Source organism: Oreochromis niloticus, linkage group LG3 (assembly GCF_001858045.2).
Source record: "Oreochromis niloticus isolate F11D_XX linkage group LG3, O_niloticus_UMD_NMBU, whole genome shotgun sequence".
Lineage (NCBI taxonomy): Eukaryota > Metazoa > Chordata > Actinopteri > Cichliformes > Cichlidae > Oreochromis > Oreochromis niloticus.
Genome location: NC_031967.2, coordinates 52,604,269 through 52,629,370, shown reverse-complemented (window position 1 = coordinate 52,629,370; position 25,102 = coordinate 52,604,269). Strand labels below are relative to the sequence as shown.

At 40.2% G+C, this 25,102-nt stretch overlaps 1 long non-coding RNA gene across 1 annotated transcript; it reads left to right on the top strand.

Annotated features, from left to right (window-relative positions):
• The first annotated feature begins 9,042 nt into the window (after positions 1-9,042).
• Positions 9,043-9,598, top strand: LOC109199338 (uncharacterized). The gene is made up of 3 exons (XR_002059760.2): positions 9,043-9,098; positions 9,185-9,382; positions 9,500-9,598. It is a non-coding gene; the product is annotated as an uncharacterized LOC109199338 (long non-coding RNA).
• The last annotated feature ends 15,504 nt before the right edge of the window (positions 9,599-25,102 follow it).

The window sequence follows — 25,102 nt, the reverse complement described above, 5'->3', positions numbered from 1 at the left end:
AATACAGCAGAGCATGTAAGATGGTGTGAGTAATATTGCAAACTGAGAGCAAACAGACCACTGATGGCTGGAGCCATAGTGGAAAAAAATGTTGCAGAGAAACAAAGTGCTGTGTGGTTTATTCATGTTTATGCAAAATGTACCAACCTTGGGAGGGTCTGCAGCCCATCAGTGAAGTCAGCACTAAAGAGAAATGACACACAGGTTGATGTTAAATTCAAAAAGGAAACGAGTGGAATGCCTTTAACTGCTTTGTTTTTTGTTTGTTTGTTTTATGTTTTTTGGGGGGGGGAGGGGGGCGGGTGTTTTGTTTTGCTTTGTGTTTTGTGTTTTTTTTGTTTGTTTGTTTTTTGCATATTACAAACGCTTACAAAAAGCAGTTTTTAATTGATGATTTCATTTATTAAGGAAAACATAGTCCGTTGGCTCTGTGAGAAAAAGTTATTGGAAAGCTGGGTTCAATTTGGCCAGCCACACTCAGGACACGTTACTGTCAGGCATGTTTGCTAAAGCATATAGTTAGGGCTGGATCAGGTGACCCTGAATCCTCCCTTAGTTATGCTGCAATAGGTGTAGGCTGCTGGAGGATTCCCATGATGCATTGGGTTTTTTCCTTTTCAGTATCTCTGCGTTGAATCATATCTGTTATTAATCTCTGTCTCTCTTCCACAGCATGTCTTTCATCCTGTTTTCCTTCTCTCACCCCAACCGGTCGCAGCAGATGGCCGCCCCTCCCTGAGCCTGGTTCTGCTGGAGGTTTCTTCCTGTTAAAAGGGAGTTTTTCCTTCCCACTGTTGCCAAAGTGCTTGTTTATATTAGTCATAAGTCATATGATTGTTGTGTTTTTCTCTGTATGTGTTATTGTAGACTCTACCTTACAATATAAAATGCCTTGAGGTGACTATTGTTGTGATTTGGCGCTGTATAAATGAAATAGAATTGAATTGAATTGAATGTTTGGTCAAGAAATGACTTGAATGGAGACTATTTGATAAAGTGAAGGAAGTTTAAAAATATATCTTCTAAAAAAAAAGCAACACATCATGCTACAATCTAAAAAAAAGATAAAATAATAAAAAAAAAATAATTGGCATCTATCAATGTCCCCCCCTCTGTCGCTGGGTCTCGGACTTCCTCACAGGCAGCTTGAGGTGCCTGAGGTGGCATTCAGAGTCAGTACCAGGACATCAGGTACAGAGATAGTTAGCACAGGGACCCCCTAAAGCTGTGTGCTCAGTCCACTCCTGTACACCCTCATCACCTATGACTGTGTCCCCTCCAAGAGCAACACCTCAATCATTAAGTTCGCTGACAACACAACTATCGTTGGCCTGATAACTGGTGGAGAGGAGACGGCCTACAGGGAAGAAGTGACTCGGCTGGTGTCCTGATGCCTGCAAAATAATCTCTTCTTAAATGCTGAGAAAAGTAAGGAGATGATTATTGACTCAAGAATGAGGAGAGATCAGCACACCCCACTAAGCATCAACGGGACTCAGGTAGATTCAAATTCCTCGGCGCACAGCAACAACTCTTCTTGCTAAGGAAGCTGCGGAAATTTGGATTAGCCTCCAAACTTCTCAGCAACTTTTACAGATGCACAGTGGAGAGTATTCTGACAAACTCCATCATAGTGTGGTACGGGAACAGCACCACTCAGGACAGGTAGGCTCGCCAGCTGTCATTAAAACACCACAGCTCATCTGTGGAGTGCCCCTCCCACCACTACACGACATTTAAAACACTCGGGTCTGGAAAAGCGCACACAATATCATCAAGGATCGCACCCACGCACAGCACACACTGTTCACACTCATGCAATCTGGCAGATGCTACAGGAGTGTGAAAGCAAGCACAACCAGACTAAAAAACAGTTTCTATCCACAGGCCATCAGGCTACTGAATCACTGACTATTGTCGAATTTACAGTTGTAAATTTGCAATTTTTGTACATATTGATACATATACACCTTAACATTGCATACTTTGTATATATATTATAACTGTGACAGTGTTGCAACTACTTGCACTTTAAAATCTGATTACACCCCCACATAAGTAACAAGATCTACAAAGCAATGTTTTACTGTATTACTTATTATAACTTTCTTTAGTCGCGTACAGGGAAGTAAAAATTTCACTGTTCTGTGTAACCATTTATGATTTGTTGTGTACATGACAATAAACCTCTTGAATCTTGAATCTGATGACTCATCCAGTAGGTCACAAAAGAACCCACTTGCATCAGTAAAGGTCAAAGTTCATGATTCAACAATTAGAAAGAGACTGTGTTCTTTTTGGTAAGCAGCGGAGCTTCCACATGGCTGCCATTTTTGCCCAAAGGCTCATCTCGCATTTGCCCAAAATCATCTTGACTTTTCTTCAGTCCAGGGAAAACATTCGATATTCACTGGACTGAAGAGACAAAAGTTCTTGAATGAAGGTTTAAATCCTGTTACATCAGTCAAACATGGTGATGGTAGTGAGATGGTCTGGGACTGTTTTGCTTCTTCAGGGCGATTTGCAGTGACTGAACCATGAATTCTGTTTAGTATCAGAAAATCCTGAAGGAGAATGACCGTCCATCAGTTTGTGCTCTGAAGCTCAAGCACATTTGGGTTATACAGCAGGACAATGATCCAAAATACATCATCAAGTCCATTTCTTTTTTCTTTTTTTTGTCATTTGGCTCTGACGGAGGCGGTTGCATCTTTCTCCCTCCCCCCTTTTATCTTTGCTGCTTTGCTTCTCATGTCTTTTGTCTAGTCTCGTCTCACTCTAACCTCAGAGAGTCTCTCAATCTTGTTCTCTAAAACCTAAAGAATTATGGATTTGATTATGGCTTATCGAAGAACAAGAAGCGGCTACAGCTGTTCAAAACCCCACAAGGGTGGCCGAGATGATTGACGGTTGACAGGGCTTTGAGTACTCAGACTGTGTTTATTGCTTGTCATGTGTTTTGATGGAGTAAGATGTGAAGAATCATGTGCTTTTGTCACGGCGAGTGAGAGGGGCCGTGTGGAAATTAAAGGAGGATCCAAACGCAGGCACTTGTACAGGTGAGAGGGTGGTTTATTAAACACAAAAGAAATGGACAAAACAGCAAACGGAGAACTGAACTATACTGGGTAAACTAAACTACGGAGCCTGAACAAGAGCACAAACCTGAACACGAATAGCAGAAGACAGAATGATGGAAGACGGCAGGGAGACACACAGATGACGCAGGGTGGATACACAGACGGACCAGCAACTACAAACACAGAAGACGCGACTTAAATACACACAGAGAAACACAAGGAGATTACACACACAGGTGGGGAACACAGCTGGGAATAATCAACAAGACGAGACAGGGGTAAAACTGAACACACTCACATGAGACGCGGACCTTCACAATAAAACAGGAAATGAGAACACAACACCAAGACGCAGACCTGACACTGAGAGACAGACAGAAAATGACACATGGAACTAAACCCACAAAACATGAGAACACAAATCCTAAATACCAATAAACAGAAACATGGAACTCAATAACAATAATCATCATCACCATCATCACCACAAAATGAGAAAATCCAAAACACCAAGATAACTGAAACACAAAGTGTCAGAGAAACATAAGAAACAATCCATAATGCAAAAGTAAACCAAAATATAATAAACTCAAAATACTGGGTCCAACGGACCCAGAACCGTGACAGCTTTATGTGCTGAGGTATGTTTTTTTTTACTGTTCTCAAACTGCTCTCCTAGTGGAGCCCAGTCTGAGTAGTCCTTTTTTTCTCCTCCTGTACCCGATGTTGTGCATTGTAAATGTTTTTCATAAATGCTACCTATTCTGACCTGCCTTCCCAAAGCGATGTTCGTGTAATATATGTATAGTCAGAAGGCGTACAATCTCACTGCAGGCAGCTGCAAGTGACAAATAAAGGCTTCATTCATTCATTCTTAATGAAGCAAACTGAAGGTTTTGGTGTGGCCTAGTCAAAGTCTGGACTTAAATCAGATTAAGGTGCTTTGCTGTGACCTTAAACAGGCTACAAATATCTAAAATAAAATTATGGTAGAGTTATTTTGTGTAACAAACAGACAAACAGAATATGATCCAAACATCCAGAAAATCGCAATACATAAAAGTAATATAGTGATTTTCACATCATTGAGTGAAATAAGTATGTGATCTGCAACAACACAGCCAGAATTCTGGCTCACACATATCAGCTGTGTGTGGATGTGTCACACAGATGGTAACCAATCAATCAGGCCCATCTAAAGTTTGCCAGTAAACGTGTGAATGATTGAGAGAAGATTTGGGAGCATCCTGTGGTCAGATGAAAGTAAAGTCAAGCTGTTTGCTATCAGCTGTTTGAAGAAGAGAAATGCCCTAAAGATTCTTTGAGGCTCTTTTTCTGCTGAAGGTACAAAATGAATGAAACTCCTTCCATCAGCCAGAAAAATGAAGATGGGTTATGGCTGCATGACAATGACCAAGAACATACTGCAAAGACAGCAAAGGAGCCGCTAAAGCAGAAGCACATTAAGGTCATGGAGCAGTTTCAAGACCTCGGTCCTAAAGAAAATCTGTGGAGGGAGCTAAAGAAGAAGCAACTGAGAAACCAAAAGCATTTGGAGTTTTTGTAGAGAGCAGGAAGCCAAACGTTTGTACAAACCCATTGACCACCAACGAGAGACGTTTCACCCTCTGGTTGATATTCTCTCTCTCTCCATTAAAGTTAAACAGTGTCAAATATAAAGTAAAACCTTGTTTCACTTTATATTTCTGACATTTTGCGAGTTGAGTGTACAGTATTGCAATTTGTTATAATCTGTCTCCAGCAAATATTTCCTTACATTATAACAAAAATAAGCAAAATCTAAAACTTTGATTTAAAAGCTGCTATTTTTCAGCGTCAAACAGGATTTCACTCATTTGTCTGATCGTTCAATCTGCCCACATAACACTTGTTCCTGTGACCTTTCGTGTTTCCATTAATGCTCCCATTTCTATTATTTCATATTTGGAAAAGCTGTACTTACAGAGCGGCAGCAGGAGCGATGTTCTCGGCATTGTTTCACATCTTTATTTGTGCATTTGTTTCAGTTACACACACCCCAAAAACAGTGTCCTACTTCTGTGTAAGTGTCTGTGGTTTTCTGTCAGCTGTAAAGGAAAAAGGAAAAACATCTGACGTGGCTCAGTTTCTCAGCACAGAGACCACCCGAATGTGTGACGAAGTGAGAGTGAAACCTAACTACAAAATGCTTTTGTCTGGTTTGGTTTTGAATGAAACTCTGCCCTCATAAAGAACTCTTACTCTTACTTACATGTTAACTTTTGGAGCATCTTTCTACAGCTGAAAACATATAAGAATACAACACTGAATAAAATAATCGTGTGACATAATCACACTCTGTGATCATTTCCTGTGCGTTTCCTCTGAGCTTTGAGTCTCTGCTGGTAAGCCAGACGTTAGGAGCCATTCACACCACAGACTGCGGCATGTGTGCTGTATGAATGTGTTAAACTGCCAGCCCGGGGCTCTCAAGTACACTTTTTTCCTGCATCTGCGCATCTTCTCTTCAGAAATCTGTAAAACATCTCAAGTTGAGAACCTGTAAGTCTGTTGCTTGCTTCAGATCAGTCTTAGAGGATTTAGATATCAGCTGCAGCTGGAAACAAAACTGGAGATGGGTTATAAATTTAATCTGAAGCTAACGTATATGTGCCAAGCAAGAATCAATGTGACATTGCCAAGTCAGAAAGTATGTGCGCCTTCTTATTAGCTCAAACAAAAAGTCTTGTCGGTGGCTTGATGTCATATAAAGATCATGACATACTGACTGTGAATCAAACCTAGATGCAGAGCTGAATGTGAGACCTTCTCAAAGCAGAATGTAAAATGGATCATGCGTGAAGTACAAAAAGTCTGACAACATGAAGGTGTTTTTGTCTCAGCACACTGCACGTCCTCTCATGACCACTAGTGTGTGACTTTACACACCTACATATTTTATTATTGATGCCCCACTAATACTGGGCTGGCCCCAGTTCAACAGGGTACCGTAACCATTCCTCTGAGATTTTGGTCCATATTGACATGATGACATCACACATTTGCTGCAGATTTATTGGCTGCACATCCCCTGTGTTCCACCACATCCCAATTAGATTAAAATCAGAGGTGATTTGAGTGCACTGAACTCATTGACATGTTCTGAGCTTTGACAGCTTTGATGTTCTGAGGTGCATTATCCTGCTGGAAGCAGCCATCACTATGGTGGTCTGATGGACTTGGTCAGGAGCAATACTCAGGTAGCTCATGTCCTTTAAATGATGCACAGCTGGCACTAAGGGGCCCAAAATCTGCAAGAAAATGCAGAAAAATGCAGAAAATTAGATATTTGCATTAACGAGCAGTGGAGCAGATGAACCTAATGAAGTGGCCAGGGAGTGTATAAAACATTTGCAGTGTTTGTTGCTGTTTGGTTTTTTTTAAAGTAAAACCATTCACGATTTTTAGTCAATTTGTAGTGAAATGAATAAAAATCAGCATGTTGAGGATCATCTAGAATATGTGTAATATTTTGGCATGCTGTGGTGTTCCTGCTGCGTTCTGCGTGCTGAATGTGACGCTGCAGTTAACTGTAGTTGTGTTTGTGAGTTGACACGTCGACTTTAATCTCTCAGATTCCCACATGTCAAACGTGCACATAGACTAGGAGGAACTTTACATCTTAGACACTTTACATCTTAAAAGTGCTTTCAGAAATTTCTCTTCCTCTTGCTCTGGAGAACTGAAAATCCTTTTTTGAAATACAAAAGGCATTCTCTCAGTTCTTTAAAGTGTTAAGTCTAACTTTATTGTCCTTCATGTCACGGTGGACCACAGCTGCTCATCTTTGCTCCTGTCCTTCATGGATCCTTTCATATTCATCCTGATTTTGACTCTGATTTCTGGGTCTTCAGGTGAGTGAAGCGGTTCGCCATAACATCAGTTGTCCACCTAAGTGAACATGTAAAAAAACTCTTTGAAAAGTACATGTTTAAAAAATTAAGTTCAAAATCATTTTTTATGCCTAAAGAAGAATAAAAATAAGAAAGTTGATGCATGAAAGGGTTAAAGACAAAAGTCAATATGTGGGCAGCCTTTGAATGATGTGTTTGTCTGAGTAAAGGGTGAATGTTTACTATAGCTGGTATCTGTTACTGTTACAGTAACTGTAATAGCAGTGCTTTCAAGAAAGACGGTGTTAGGATGTTAAAGAGGTGTTGGTGGTGGCATAAGTTACAGAATTCTCAGACCTTTGTTTGCCTGTTTGGCTTTTTCTGCTGATTTATTGATTTAGATGAACTGAAGGTCCTGATGAATCACTGAGGTCCTGTATCAGGTCATTTCTGCATCTTTTCTTTACTGCTCACATTTATTAAGTATGTGATTTTCAGACACTGTTCATCTCCTGCAGAGTTTTTTTAGGCCCGCTGCTTCTTTTTTTGTTCTCCGTTGGTCCAATTTCACACTGTGTCATTGCAAAATCCTATTTTATGTATATGAAACATTTACATTTGGAATTTTTTTAGAATTAAATTTAAACATGCTGCTAAAAAATAGTCTAAGATGTCTTTTAAGTGTGGACAATACTAATTCATCCCTTAAGTCAGGTGACCCTTAAGCTCAAGTGATTCATAGATCAGTGTTAAGTGGTAAAACAAAAAACAGAAAAAGAAAAAGAACATCTGACTGTAAATGGTCCGGTAAAAGGACTGGACTGAAAATAAATGTAAAAGCAGCAGGTGTCCAAAGAAAAACTTTGAAAGCCACTTTTCAGAAGACCACTTTAATAAATTCTAAGAAAGTAAATTGTAAGTAAAATATAAAGAAATGAGGGCTGGCTCAAGACTTTTGCATAGTACTGCACATCCATCTTTTATATACAGTTGATAGATGTATCTGTAGGCAGGAGTGGGCTCAGACCAGCCAAATGGTGGCTTGTTTCCATTCATCCGGTGGAAAAAAATAACAGAGGAAACATGAAACACTGTTTCTGACTGACTGATTGGATCAGCGGATTACAGCACGCCTCCAGAGTTTCTCAGTGCCCACCTTCAGAAATACAAACACACAGAGGAGGAAACAGAACTGTGTATGTGTGTGGACAAACACATACATCCCGTTCTGACATGTAGATGAGTCATTATGTTGCTTGTGTTGTTTTTGTTCTTTGCCATAAAGAGTTCATTTCTTTCTAGGTTTTCTTTACCTCTTACCTCTGTAGCTAACACTCAGATAAATCATTACTGATTGAATGTTGTGTTAAATCTCTGCTGGAAGAGAAGTTGTCGCTGAGTGTGGATAAATGTTTACATTAAATGTGCTTAGTCATTATTTTCAGTTTATTTTACTGCAGGTTAAGATTTTTTGTGCAGATGTTCATTCCTACAGTGCTCTTCTACATCCTGTTGAAACGACATCTGCCCACAAGTTCTATGGTTTCATTTCAGCCACAGCTCGTCTGACTGTGAGTCCCAGCAGCTCTCAGTTCTTTGAAGGAGACTTTGTGTCTCTGAGCTGTGAGGAGGACGACAGCTCTGCTGGATGGACTCTGAGGAGAAACACAAGCAGAGACACCAGAGCTGAGTGTGGAGACTGGGCAGACGCTGCTGGTTCTTCCTGTAACTTCAGCCACATCATCCCATTGGACAGTGGGGTTTACTGGTGTGAGTCCAGAGAGGGTCCCATCAGTAACATGGTTAACCTGACACTCACTGGTAAGCTGAGTGTGTGGAGTTAGTGTTGATGAAGCTGTGTGTAAATGGATGAAATGCTGTAGTTTGTCTCTGTGTTGAGGTGGATCAGTGATCCTGCAGAGTCCTGTCCTCCCTGTGATGGAGGGAGATGACGTCACTCTGCTCTGTAAAACAAAGACCACTCCCTCCAACCTCCCAGCTGCTTTCTATAAAGATGGCTCCCTCATCAGGAAGCAGCCTACAGGTCACATGACCATCCAGCATGTTTCCAGGTCTGATGAAGGCCTCTACAAGTGTGACATCAGCGGTCATGGAGAGTCTCCATCCAGCTGGATCACTGTCACAGGTGACACACTCACCTGTCTGTGTTTCTGCAGCTTTCAACATTCACAATGTGACGACAACTTAATGACTGTGTTTGCTTTATTTTAGGGGAACACACCACCACACCTACATTCACAACTCCACCTACATCCACACCTCCCCCTATATACACACTTCCACCTACATCTGGACTTTCACTTACATCGTCCTCTGCATCATTCGTTCCTGGTCTTCTTCCTGTCTTGCTGACTGTTGCATCAGTCTGTGCTGCAATGCTGAGATGACACGGTTACAGTAAACTCAAAGGTGAGATTCAGACTTCCGGATTTTACGTTGTTTTAAACTTTATGTTTACCACAGTTCAAAATTTTCTTGAATGTTTAATTTCTTAAATAATTTTTAAAAAATTGTGGTTTGTTTCAGATAAACAAGAAGGAGCTGGATGAGACAACATCACCAGTGCCATCATGCATTTTCACCGTCTATGAGGACATTTTTATCAATAACATTATTATTACTGTTTCTCTCGATTGCAGAGACTCGTTTCTTAAAATGATGTCTCCTAAAACTTTATACACAAAGTCACAACTACACAGCCACTTCCAACAAAACCTCCACTTACCAGGTTAAAAGCAAACTTTGCCTAAATATATCACATAAAGCCCTCAAAACACACAAACAACAGCACTCGAGGCGTGGAGTTCCCCACCCCTGCTCTATGACTGTTTTCTGCAGGGGTGGGGAACTCCAGGGCTCGAGGACCAGTGTCCTGAACGTTTTAGATGTGTCCTTGATCCAACACAGTCTTCAACTTTTCCAGAGGCCTAGTAAAGGACTAATCCTTTGAATCAGGTGTGTTGACCCAGGGTGAGATCTAAAACCTGCAGGACACCGGCTCTCGACGCCTGGAGTTTGACGCCTGTGCTTTTCTGTGTGCAAAACCAACACCATGGGGATCCCCCACCCTCACCTCTCAGGTTTATTTCAGTGTTTCATTTTTTCCAGGGCAAATCTGTTTCACCAAGATCAAAGTTAATCTTCATAAACTGAAAATTCAGATGAATTAAATCTCACATAAACATATTTTAATCCATCCATCCATTCTCTTCCACTCATCCTTGTCAGGATTGTAAGGATGGCTGCAGCCTATCCCAGCTACCAGGGTGGGAGGCGGGGTACACCCTTGCCAGTCTGTCAAAGTGCCAACACAGACACAGACAACTATTCACACCTATGGGTAATTTATATTCACCAGTTGACCTAACTCCATTAACTGCATGTCTTTAGACCAGGGGAGGGAGCCAGAGTGCCCAGAGAGAACCCACACAGACACATGCAAACTCCACACAGAGAGGCCGTGGCATGATGGTGAAGTTAAATGCACAACCTTCCTTCTGTGAGGCAACAGTGCTAAGAACCACATATTTAACCTGCGTGGCAAGTGAGAGCATTTTTACATCACAGCAGAAACATCTGGACCAAGGTTATTATCGTTAACGAAAACTAACGAAATAACGAAAACTAGAAGTGAAAAAACATTTTCATTAATGGAAATAAAAATAAAAACAAGACTTTGCGAAAAAGGAAAACTAACAAACTGTAATGAGTGTTCACAAAACTAACTAAAATTAACTGAGTTTATAGCAAAAATGTGTATAGTTTTCGTTGATGTGTGTGTGTCATACAATTGACTATGTGCACGAGAAAATGCTAACTTCCTGGTTTGAGGCCGGATGTGGGGTTGCACATTTCCGGTAGCTTTACTTTGCGGTAAATCGCTACTGCGAAGATATACTCCAAAATCATGTCCAAAACTTGAAAACGGAAAGATTGCGTTAAGTTCCAAAGAGCAGAAGGTGGGAACACTCACCACTGTTGTGTCACAAAAAAATCTAATGATAGATTTTGACGTTTAACCACTTAAGCCCCACGTCTCCGGTACCGGGGACAAAAAGGAGGAGATCATGTTTAATCGGTTATAACGCGGGTTGAGAAATATAAGTCCAGACATGTGTGGTATCCACAGAAACCTCATAATCTCAGCTAAAATGTCATATAAACCATTTCTACAACCACCAAACACACCGAAAATAAGCCGCGATTAAACGAGCAGTTACGTAAATGCGCAGAAGTCCGCTAAACAAACAAAACCGAACCAGAAATTCTTCAGACTTCATATAAGTAACCGGTTAAAGATAGGCTGGTTAGCTCCCAGAGCTATCACTGACTCCACACACCAAGTTTCACCACGATCAGACCAAAATTCACTGAATTAGCCGCAAAAGAAGACCACAAAAACACACAGCGGCGCAAATGCTCTAAGACAGAAATTGGCTTACCGTCCCGATTATTTTCGCCGGTAGCCGGTAACCACGTGATTGACGTTTAAAGAGTTTAGATCGATCGGTTGTTTGCATCACTCAACACAAGCAGAACTGCATCACTGCAGCATAAGACACATCGTCCACATTCAGAAGCACATCTCTGTATAGTGACTGGTCTTATTCTTTAAACAGGCAAATGTTCAGCATTCAAACTACAGATGAACAACAGTCACAGATGTTTCCCGTTATGTCCACACCTACACAGCATGTTAACAAACCGTGAAAAAAGCCACACAAAAAATGAATGATTGCTGGTGAGGGTTTCTATACATTAGTATGTATGAAGGGTATGTTGTGACTTACCTTCTAAATTAAAAAGTGCAGTACTGGATGTCCACGATGTCCACGCATCAAAAAAATAAAATTGGCTACTTGATTTCACCCATCGCTGGTTATTTTTTGAACATAACACCCGCAATAAACGAGGGACAGCTGAGAAATATAACATTTGAATCCCTTTTCTCTTTTGCTCTGAGGCGTGGGGGCAAAATATCGACAAGTCCATGAACATCATTTACAGTTGTATTGGGTAAATGACCAAGACATCTATAGAAATGTAAATCGACGCTTAATTCATTCATTTGGTTAACTTCTTTTGGACATTAAACAGGGCGCGAATAGGACACCGGAAACAAAGCTCCCCACAGGAGTTTTTGCACCGGAAGTAGCATATGCTAACGTGCACATAGTCAATAGTCAAGGCTGAAAATGAAGTTTAGTTTCCAGGTTTTTTTCTTGCTGTGTCTCATTATGCCAGCAGGTGGCAGTACGTTAGTCTGTGTTGCTGCTCCGTCCACGCGCAGAATCATGTCAGGAAAAGTCGGGAGAAAGCGCCAGAGTCCAGTTTGGGATTACTTTGAATATGACTGTGTTTTGGATAAAGCAAGTGTCTTGTAGTGGAACGAGACAAATTATGAGGGACATTTCCACAAACCTTAAAGTGCACTTGAAAAGCTCACACAAGAAGGCTAACCTAGCTTACCTGGAGAAGGTAAGGGAGCACACTCAACCCTCATCCCCAGAAACAGAAGCTAACCCCAGGCAAGGCAGCGTGATGCATCCCGAGACAACAGGACTGGGATATCTACATAACTGTGTGAGTCAATTGCCTTCAAAAGGTTTATCAATTCACTTGAACCAAAATTACGAACACCCGGTACTGCAAGAGTTAATAGTCTCATTGGGGCCAAGATATACATTTTATAGTTGCCTGGTATCAACGGTTGTTCATCTGCCCTAATTTATATATTTATTTATTTATTTATTTAAAGAACCCATAGGTGAGAATGTGAGTTGTCTGTCTCTGCGTGTTAGCCCTGCGACAGACAGGCGACCTGTCCAGGGTGCAGGGTATGGTAGCTGGAATAGCAACATACCCAAGGATAAGCAGAAGAGCATGACTGATATGATGAAACTGGGATTTTGTTACACTTAATTATTGCAAACACAACTAAAACTATAACTGAAACTAATCAAAACTAAACTGAAACTAAAGATTTTCAAAAAAATAAAAACTAAACTAAACTAGCAAACAATTGGTAAAAACTAATTAAAACTGATATAAAATTGAAAATCTGAAGTCAAAACTAAATAAAAATAAAAACTAATGAAAATTGCAAAACTATTAAAACCCTGATCTGGACCTGCATCTTGATGCTGTTCATGGATACCCTGAAGACCGATATCAAGCCTGCTCCAGAAATGTTCAAACGATCTGCTTTAGCATCGAGTCATCTGTATATTAAACACCAGCTGTGTGTGTTACATGTTTGGAAGTATACTAGAATAAAAAAAGAACATTTAAACATTTGATAAGTGTGTTTGTTTGTTCAATAATCAGTGACAGTTGTGTATACTGCACCCTTGCTGTATGATGCAAGTGAGAGAGAGCTGCTCACCAGACTTGATTAATCAGTATCATTATTTTCAATAATAATATGTTAATAGTGATTACTGAGCAAAGTTTGGACAGCACACACAGCTGTTTGAACTCTAATATAGTGAAGGTAGCGTGGTCGCTCATGTTGGATAAACATTTATTTATTTCACAATTCATGTCTCAGTGTCATCGTGTTGGTTTTAAGTGTGATTTTGTTGCTTGCAGATGTCTTATAGGAAGAGGATTTAACTTCCATAACAACTGCTCCCAGTGATCTAATCCAGTGTTCACACTGGTGAAGAAGTGCTTCCTCTCGCTTTCTTAAAACCTCTCTTTAAGTAACAGGAGTCACTCCCTCCCTTCATTATGGAGACAGCTGAGTGGAAACTTGTTTCACCTGCTTTAAGACAGACTACAGCCACTTCTGTCTGCTGCTATGATTCATCGATTCCCTCACATGCATTTTGGCTCTGATTTCTGGCTCTGCAGGTGACTGAAGCAGTGAATCCATGCATCCATGTTTATCCATTTTTCCCCTGACCCAGGATGCAAGGGCAGCATCCTAAGCAGAGAAGCCCAGACCTCCCTCTGCCCGGCCACCTCCTCCAGCTTGTCCGGGGGAACATCAAGGTGTTCCCAGGCCAGCCGAGAGATATAATCTCTCCAACATGTCTTGTGTTTGTCCCGGGACCTCCTCCCAGCACATTTAATATATTATATTATATATCAGAGATCAAGCGTGTTTCAGACTACAAGCCCTGTAAGAAGTAGGTTTTTAGCTGCGTTCAGGTTCAGTTCCAGGCAGGAGGTGTTTGAGGATATTCAAGTTGAAGTGTTTTACTCCACCTCCAAAGTTTCTCACTGGACGTTCATATTAAACATTTTCAGTGTTTCAGATACTGAGGTTAGTGTATATGAGTAATCCCCGTAAAACTAACCCTGTGAACACTCAGTGGTCTCTCCTCTTTCATCTGAATGATGTCAGGAGATTCATCTCAGGTCTGCTGTCTCTGCACTTCTTCCCCTTTTATGCGTTTTAACCTACATTGTTCTGTATAATGTATTCACACGCAGAGACTACTGCACTCCTGACTGTTTAAGATTCATACAGATTGTGTTTAATTACGTGTAACTTTTTTCAAAGTTGTTGCATGCTGAACATAATGTATGCACTCACAAATATCCCCTCTCTGCCCCCTGCTGGTAACATCTCCAACCTTTTACTGCAATTGATCGTATTGACTATAGCAGCATTTTTTATACTTATATTTGTAATATTTTGACACAAACAACAGCTGACCAGCTTTTTTGTGCAAATGTTTATTGTTACACTGACTGCTCTAATAATCATCTATACTAATCGTCGTTCTACATCTGCCTACATGTTCTAATGTTTGATTTCAGCCCTTACAGCTCGTCTGAATGTCAACTGAATGTCAGCTCTCGGGTTGACAGTCAATGAATATATATTCATCAGTATTTGAAACAAGAGCCGTCTGTACAGGTTTTGGAAAACTTAAAAAAAAAACATGCGAACATTTGATATGTGTGTTTTTGTGTAAAGTTGTCTAAAAATTTAAAAGTGATCTACTGAAAAAACCTGACTCTGACTAATCTGTTGTCTTTATTTCTGTATGTTGGTGCGTTGGTGTTTACTATGGAGTGAAATTAGTCTCCATTTTGCACATTTGAACTTTATGTTTATGGATCATATGATACACATTTCTAAAAGTTTTGAGACTAATGTTTGAGGATATCCAAGGTTAAGTGGTTTGCTCTCCAGTATATTTGTGGTTCTCTGTGTTTGTGCCCTGATTCACCAGCTGTGCCAGTGGTGATCCATAAACACTGCATTAGGGTAAAAAAGAGGAGGTGGTAGTGGCACAAACTGCAGGTTAGTCAGACCCCAGGTTGTCTCTTTGTTCTTTATTTTCTCCTCTTTCTTTGATTTTTCTCTTGCGTTTTATTTTAACAGTTAAGTTTAGAAAATAAGTTTTTGTTATTTTTTCTTTTAAATGCTTCCCAGCAATGAATCTGCTCAGTGATACAGCGCAAGTTGGGACAGAGCCATCTCACTGATGTTATAACCTACAGTGCAGGGCTTAGATAACAATGCACACTGTGTGCATGACTGAGCACCAATGGCTGCTTTGAAAAAATGCAACACTTTGAGATCTTCTACTAGTCTGTAGCAGCGACTGCTGTTTGCTCTGCTGTCTGCTGGGGGGGGAAGTATCAGAGCCAGAGAAGCCAGCTGGATCAGCAAAGGGATCAAAAGGTTCGAAGCGACATTGGTCACAGTTTAGAGGCGTTTGAGTCATTGAGGGTCAGAGGTCACAAAACTGAAGTGGACAACCCATCCCACCCGCTCTACTCCACACTAGTGAGGCAGCAGAGCTTCTTCTCCCTCAGACTGATTTAACCTCGCTACCTTAATGAACACTTCAGGAAATCATTCCTACCATTCTTTATGAAACTGCATAACAACTCTTCATTCTGTGACAAGTGACACCTGCCAGCCATAATGTCCCAATCTTATCTGTGTTTTACTATAATATCAAACTACTTACCATATTGTATTATATTATTGTATCCATGCAGCTGTTTTTCTTAGATTTAATGTATACATATTATTTATTTCTAATTTTACACAATGTTAAAGTTACTTTTACTTAATGTTTTATTAAATCCCTGCATAGTAAAGTATAAGACCCTTAGCAGGCACCTGTGGCACCTACCTAGCTATTAATCTATCTTGACAGCTCACAGATAACAAGTTGTTTCAGACACTGATGCTCAGGCCAAAGTGAACTGTTTCTTAAACAATGTTTTTAGTTTATGCTCAGCCAATTGAGAAATCCCTCCATTTCCAGTCAGACGTCAGGCTTGTCTGACTGGATAAACAGCTCAAAGCCCGTCTCCCGTTTCTCACTGTGAGAGATGTAAACACACGGAGGAGGAAACAGACGGCTGCGTGGACATGTTCAGCTCATAGCAAAACAAACAAAATGCACACGCACGGACACACAGTAAAAAAACACTCGCACTGACGTATAGATGAGACCATATGTTGCTGCGGTTTTTGGTCTCTTCCATGAACTACGTTTTTTGTAGGTCTGGTTTAGCTTTTCCATTAAAAGTCTTATTGTGTTGAATTTATATTACTGGTGTGTACTTTTATGGTACAACAGCAACGGAAACAAGCAAATATACTTTTTAAATGAGCACTTTGAGTTTCCCCCTTTACATATAAACTGTAAATGCAACATGGTTAACCTGACAGTCACTGGTAAGCTGAGTGTGTGGAGTTAGTGTTGATGAAGCTGTGTGTAAATGGATGAAATGCTGTAGGGTTGGGTGGATCTTGGCCGGTGTGATGTCAAAGAGAGATGTCCTTATGTGGTCGTCTCCAGTCTGCTGTCTCTGCACTTCTTCCCCTTTTATGTGTTTTACACATGGTTGTGCTGTTTTTCTATGTTCACATACACAGACCAGCATTTTCAAATTCACGTAGTTTGTATTTATTTGTGTGACTTCAGTAAATATTTCTTTTTCCATTCTGACCTTGATGTGTACAGACGTTCAGATATTAAATCATCCCAATTCTGCCCACTGCGACATCCTTGCTCAGGTTTCAAAATAAATTCTTACTATAAAATGAGGGATGTCTCTCTGCTGAAAGGCTGAACAACTTTTAATATGAAATGCATAGAGGCAGCCAATAGTTAACGTAAAAAGTGTAATGCAGAAACTGGAACACAGAGCGCGAAACTTTCTAAAATAGAAGCAAATGAGTTCATCAAGCCTAAGTACAACGATGTGCAGCAGCTGAAGTAAAGAAATGTGAGTTTCTGTGGGTGAAGGAGGAAAACAGCGCCAAATCACAGCAACAGTCACCTCAAGGTGCTTTATATTGTAAGGTAGACCCTGCAATAATACATACGGTGAAAAACCCAACAATCATATGACCCCCTCTGAGCAAGCACTTTGGCGACAGTGGGAAGGAAAAACTCCCTTTTAACAGGAAGAAACCTCTGGCAGAACCAGGCTCAGGGAGGGGCGGGGCCATCTGCTGCGACCGGTTGGGGTGAGAGACGGAAGACAGGATAAAGACATGCTGTGGAAGAGAGACAGATTAATAACAAGTATGATTGAATGCAGAGAGGTCTATTATTAAATGTTGAGTGAGAAAGGTGACTGGAAAGGAAAAACTCAATGCATCATGGGAATCCCCGGCAGCCTACGTCTATTGCAGCATAACTAAGGGAGGATTCAGGGCCACCTGGTCCAGCCCTAACTATATGCTTTAGCAAAAAGGAAAGTTTTAAGCCTAATTTTGAAAGTAGAGATAGTGTCTGTCTCCCAAATCCAAACTGGAAGCTGGTTCCACAGAAGAGGGGCCTGAAAACTGAAGGCTCTGCCTCTCAGCAGGTAAGCCTGCAGTTTGGGATGGAGTGACATGGTAGTATAAAGTGATTAAGATTTTTGATGTTAGAGATTTTAGAGATTAATTTTACAGTATTTGCTCAAATGGAATAAAGCAGTCCTACATATCTGTTTTAATATGTGCTTTGACTCTACAAGCACACTGTAAATATCAGTACAACAGCCTTGATTATATGGACACATGGTTCGTTTGAATGAAATAAGCTTTACTGACATACAGTGCTTGTTCTCATTTTTTTCTATTCTTTTTTTTAAATATCATATTTCTGATGTTTTATATCTGTTCCCAGTGTTTACAATATAAGTCCTAATGATTTTGTAGTATTATCAGATGTTTGTGTTATGCTACTATATTATATCTCATGTTCCTTATATCTTATTTCACATTGCTTACGTTTTATATGACACATTTCCATTGTCTTATGTCAATAAAAGATAAGGGAACTGTTAGGGAACATTGAGCAGCTTTATTTTGACATCCTGTGATATTCCTGCTTTATGCTGTGTGTCGTGCTGTGACGGTGCATGTGTGCTCTGTTTTGAGGCCAGAGATTTTAATCTAGTTAAATAATCACACTGGTCACAAGGATCTTTACATTTATTTACTTTTGTGTAATCGTGTGATCTCTCTTTGTCTGCTTCTGGTCTCGATTCTGAGAACCACAAACCCTTCCTTTAAATGACGCTGCCTCCTTGTATAAACACTTGTCAGTGTCGAATGTAAAGCTGGTTTCCTGCTGCAGTCGCTCTGCACTCGTCATTCATGGATTCTTTCAGATTCGTCCTGATTTTGGTTCTGATTTGTGGTGAGTAAAGCACTAAAAAGACAAAAGTTTATAAGGAAGTGATGGAAGTTTTTTTTTTAAATATATAGTATAATTGTTTTGTGGCACATATCAGAGATCCTGCATGTTTTTGTAATTCCTATGATTGGTTAGTTTTTAGCTGCATGTATTATTGTAGGGTCTACCTTACAATATAAAGCACCTTGAGGTGACTGTTGTTGTGATTTGGTGCTATATAAATAAAGTTTAATTCAGGAGATGATGGTGATCTCTGTGAAGTCCATGGCCTGACCGATGGTGTTGAGGATACAGAGATAATGGTCTATCATAAAGGAAGTTAATTAATGGATTGGTGCTGGTGACCTAAATAAGTTTCAGTGTTTGACTTTTATTTCTCTGACAGGTTAGTAAAGGATGGTTCTAACAGTGTAAAGACGAGTTGGGAGAGACAGACTCGTCTCGCTGATGTTTGTCAGGGAACAGATAACAAACTAATCCATGTGCATACATGAGCCTCACCAGCTGCTTCCACAAACACTAAATGAGGATGAGAACAGGTTGTTCCCAAGTTTAATCAAAACCTATGAGCTCTCGACAGGAGCGGGTTTTTTCTTGTTGTTGTTCATTCAGTGGAAAAAATCTAGCACAGAAACCATTAGCTGTGTTTCTCGTGTGTAATAACAACAAACTCTCTCACTGCCCACCGTGTTAGCCTGACCATGGGTAAATCACACACAGAGGAGGAAACAGCGCTGTTTGTGTTTGTGTATGCGGTCAAATTCTTCAACTATGAGCTTAGAGCAAGACAAATAAAGCATACACGCACACAGTTGTGCTGCATACAACCTGCTATTACATATAGAGGAGTCCACATGTTTCCATTCGCCACCATAAAGTCTAAGAAGTAGTCTTTTTGTTTTAGTGCTTTTTTCAGTGCTGTTTTAGTGCTGTGCTTTTACCACACTGACAGCATTACAGCATTAAGACACTATTTCTAAGATTTGTAATTGTAGTCCTTTGTTTTGATACAGACGCATGTTGCTGCATGAACTGAGATAAATCATCTGTTAATTATTAGTTTAGTCAACTTCTGTTAGTTGTATTAATGTGGCGCCAAATCACAACAGCAGTTGCGCCAAGAGGCTTCGTGTTGTAGGATACAGACCCTACAGTGTTAAAAAAAAAACCCTCAATAGTCAGATGATCCCCTCTGAACAAGTACTTGGCGATAGTGGGAAGTAAAAACTCCCTTTTAACAGGAAAAAGCTTCAGACTGAACCAGGCTCATGGAGAAGCAGCCATCTGCTGCCACAGGTTAGGGGTGAAGGAATGGAAATAAATGGGCAGAGGTGTATCAACAGATCGTGATTACACATCACATGGATTATAGATTTAATTTAATTGTGAATTTTTTTTCATGAATCCTCTTCAAACCCTCATGTGAGAAACGTGCATGTTAGTCTGCTCTTTTATTCTCCAGGCTTCATCTCCTCCAAGTTGCACAGATAACTCACTTATGTGAGACGACTGATGCTATATAATATTTCCTGATGGAAATGAAGAAGATTAAAAAAGGCCAGATGGTTTTTGGTATCAAAATGATTCCATGTTTTTCACTTTAGCCCTCACAGCTCGTCTGACTGTGAGTCCCAGCAGCTTCCAGCTGTTTGAAGGAGACTTTGTGTCTCTGAGCTGCGTGGAGGACGACAGCTATGTTGGATGGACTCTGAGGAGAAACACTAGTAAAAAGCGAATGACTCCGTGTGGAGATGGGTGGGGGAAAGCAACTGCTTCTGCCTGTAAGATCACCTATATCCTAACACAGGACAGTGGAGATTACTGGTGCGAGTTCAGAGAGGGAGCAACCAGCAGCACCCTCACCCTGAGAGTCACTGGTAAGTTGAGTGTGTGGAGTTAAGCTGCTTTAATTGTCGAGCAGGTAGCATGTTCACTGTCCGCTCCAATTCGGGGATGGCCTGTCTCCCTGCAATGAGCTCTGTTGCCAGATGGAGGCAATATACCAAAGTATAATAGTGGGCCAGTCTTGCTTGTAGTATTGATGGTCTGTCAGCCAGCCAGGGGGAAGATCGACGTTCAAACACAAAATGAGCTGAAGTGAAAAAAAGGGCTAAAAACAATGAAAAGTGTTGACTGTGACCACTGTCTGTGTTTTTCATACTATTTTTTTATTTTATTTTTTTACCCATCCTCCTGTTCTGATTTGATATTCAACTGCTCACATAATCTGCTTCCAGTGATTTCCAGTCAGGATCTAGTAATACTGCACTGGAATGCACCTGGGATGGGAAAAAACCCAACCACAATTGTGCATGTGTGCATCTATCTATATATATATATCTATATCTATATATATCTATATCTATATAGATAGATAGATAGATAGATAGATAGTGTGTTTTTTCGTAGTGTGTGTGTGTTTTTTTATAGTGTGTTATATATACATTTTAGTGTGTTTCAAGGCCACAGGTCAAAGGTCAGACATCAACTTGTTGCTATAAAAGCAAGCTGACGTCAGCTTGTTGTAGTAAAAACATCATCAAACATCTTTCCTTGTCCTTTGGGTGGAGTTTACTGGTGTGAGTCCAGAGAGGGTCCCATCAGTAACATGGTTAACCTGACAGTCACTGGTAAGCTGAGTGTGTGGAGTTAGTGTTGATGAAGCTGTGTGTAAATGGATGAAATGCTGTAGTTTGTCTCTGTGTTGAGGTGGATCAGTGATCCTGCAGAGTCCTGTCCTCCCTGTGATGGAGGGAGATGACGTCACTCTGCTCTGTAAAACAAAGACCACTCCCTCCAACCTCCCAGCTGCTTTCTATAAAGATGGTGTCTTCATTGGGAAAGAGCCTACAGGTCACATGACCATCCAGCATGTTTCCAGGTCTGATGAAGGCCTCTACAAGTGTGACATCAGCGGTCATGGAGAGTCTCCATCCAGCTGGATCACTGTCACAGGTGACACACTCACCTGTCTGTGTTTCTGCAGCTTTCAACATTCACAATGTGACGACAACTTAATGACTGTGTTTGCTTTATTTCAGAGAAACACACCACCACACCTTCTGGAGCCTCCATTCTTCTCACTGTGTTGTTGACTGCGGCATCAGTCTGTGTTGTGGTTTTATCATTGGTTCTACGGAACCAGCTTACCAGAAGAAGCTGGAGAAGATGACATCACCAGTTTCCTCATGTATGACTTCAGTAAATGAGGACATTTTTGAAAAAGAGAATATAGTTTTTAAATGTTGACACTATAACTGCATATTTAAAAAGTAAAAATATGGAGACTTTTACAAAAGAACAAAAAGGAGACGTGGGAGGAAGATGGAGAAAACTGCCAACATGACACTGAGGACAACAAGCTCATCTTCTCTGTGATTCAGTGTTTGTTCCATCATTTACGGGTTGAAATGTGCTGAGAGAAGACCATTAGCTTTTTGTTTGCTGGATTTTAAAATTTATATGTTTATGTCTGCACGCAAATCTGCATGCTTATTTTTTCTTAACCACATTTAGAGTGTGTACTGTTTACTAGTTGTTGAGGTTCAACTTCCTCTGTATTTTTGCTCAGATACAGCAGATATTTTTAGTATTCTGATCATTTCTTTAGTTGAGCAGCACCACTTCCCTTCAGCTCTCCAGTTTTTTGTTCTGTTTAAAAACTGTTTTTAACTTTTTTCATCTCGTCATCGATGTTAAGTTCCTCTTTCTTCACAGATACTGGTGTGAGGGCACAAAGCTCCTGCAGTGCAGAAGCCCCGCCTACCCACTTTTTAACTCTTTCACCCAATCAGATGAAAGCTATGCTTAAGAGGGTAGATAGACTATCTGATAAGGGATACACAGAGGGGCTTCCCATTTTGAACTGCATGCAAAGCTACTCTGGTATAAGTAGCTCTGGCACAATACAAGTACTCAGGCGAAATTAGCAAAATATTTCCACTAAGAAGTGCAAATGTTAGTGTAGCAAAACAACCACTGGCAGGCAGAGATGGTTTATTTTAAACCTTACAGTTACTGGTCTCTGTGTTGATTTACTCTCATGTTCCTGTGTGTGTCCACAGACATGTATGTTACAGTGTTTATCACTGTTGAGATTAAGATTGTGTAGCTATTTTGAAAACTGAAGCAGATAGTGTATTTTTCCATGCTAACACAGTTTAGAGCTGTTTTTTAACCCTTAGATGCACACGTGGGGTCAAAAATGACCCCACGGGTTGTTTTTCTTCAAAATCTTTAAAATGAAAAGTTGTAATATATTCATATTCCAGGTATTCCTCATAAAATATGTTTGTAACATGAGGCCATTTGCATTTTTATTTATTTTTTCATTAATTTAAAAAAAATGCAGTTTTTGTATCACTACCTCACTCTTCCACAAGTGGGGTCAAAAATGACCCCAAGCAGTTCCTATGGAATCTTCTATGAAACTTTCATTCTTAGCAACTCTGACTGTCCCACTTACACTTCTGATGGATCAAGAGTTAATTTTTACACAGTAACATACATGATTTATAGTCAGGGCTGCACATAAGTGGTCCGAAGGTGCACATTCACTGTCAAAATAAAAGTATTCCCTGAAATTCAGAGAATACGCGTTTCTTTTGCGGTGGAGGAACACCACAGTAATTGCTTACGGAGCTTGCTTCTTCAGCATCTTTAAGAGTTCCGAACAAATGTCTGTCCTCCTCCAGAACATCTAATGTATGCAAACGAGCGTTCCAACTTCTTATCTCGTACGCGTCTTTTATTTTGACAGCGAATGCACACCTGCGAACCATTTATGTGCAGCCCTGTATATAGTGTCCTGTGCATTTCAAACATTGTACTTTATGATGGTTTTTTTTTTATATCAAAAGTAACATGGCTGCTATGAGGCCAGCTAGGATCCCTGTGGACCTACAAATGATCCTGGACGGATGGGATGAAGAGCCCATCAGAGGCATTTACTCCGAATCTGACATCTAAGATATAGAGGACCCAGACTATTGTCCCCCCCACTGAACAAGGCCAGTCAGATACAGGGGAGTCCTCTGATGAGTCCTCTGAAGAGGAAATGGATATTGAGACTAACAGAATGAGCCCCTCTTACTGTTCTAGCCACAATATTCTGAATTAGTCGGCCAGGGCTTGCACCTGGGAATAGTACTGTCTCCCCAATAGATGCATGGAAGATGTTCATGTCTGATAATATAATAGAAGAGGTGCTGTCATACACAAACATGGAGGCACGAAGAGTAGCCACAGACAGGGGAAAAGAGTGGAAAAATGTAATCAAACTTAAGCTCTTGGCCTTCATTTGATTGACCATTCTTGCAGGAAGTGAGAAGAACTGGGATGTACCAGTTGATGTGTTTTTTGGGAGTCATCTGCATATCCCATTGTACAAGGCCACTATGTCAATTCAAAGATTTGAACATATTCGCTGTTTCTTGCACTTTGATGACAAGATGACCAGAGGCTACCGACTGAAAACAAACCACATGGCAGCTTTCCACTACATATGGGACCTGTTCCTGGTCAACTGCAGGCAGAAATTCATCCTCAGTGATTGTGTTACAGTGGATGAACAACTTGTGCCTTTCAGAGGGAAGACCCAGCTTCTGCAGTATATGCAGAGCAAGCATACAAAAGTGATACAAGTGATACAAAAACTGCAATTTCTTAAAATTAATGAAAAAATAAATAAAAATGCAAAGGGCCTCATGTCACAAACATGTTTTATGAGGAATAACTCAAATATGAAAATATTACAACTCTTTGTTTTAAAGATTTTGAAGAAAAACAACCGAGTTTATAGCAAAATGCATTGTTTCTATTTGGGGTCATTTTTGACCCCACTTGTGGAAGAGTGTAGGTATTGGTAGGTTGTGCATCTAAGGGTTAATTCAGCGCCCTTTGACATTTACACTGTTCAGTTTATGGTGTACAATACAAAGCTGCACTACTTCCTCCTGGTAAAATTTAAAAAACTGTTTCCGTTTTTTTTGTTTTAACTTTTTTATTGGTGTGCTGATACTAGTGTTTTATTAATAATAAATAATGCTAACTGTGAATGGAAAGCATGTGTCGGTGTCAGTACTCCACTGACTGAACACTTGTATGAGTTTATTTTTGTTTTTTTAAACTAGTAGAGTGCACCCTGCAGTACTTTCTTTACTTTAATTTAGGGAATTATGTTCTGAAAATAGTCACTGAGACACTGGGGAAAAGAAAAAGCTAAAACATAAATCCAATTAAAAAACATACTTTACCCAACTTGAACAATTTCATTAACCCTTTAAGATTTTTTAAATCCCAGTAGAACTAGAACCACGTAAGCTAGCGCAATAATTTTTTTTGCATATAAAACCGGAGGAATTGTACTTACATCTTATGCCATCAGCTTGTTCTATGTCACGGTTTCCTTCCATATATATCTTTGCAAAAAAAATGCATCAAAAGCACTTGCAGCAACAAAAACATAATATTCCAGAAACACGCTTTGCCGATCTAATCAGCTGTTTGTAAGACT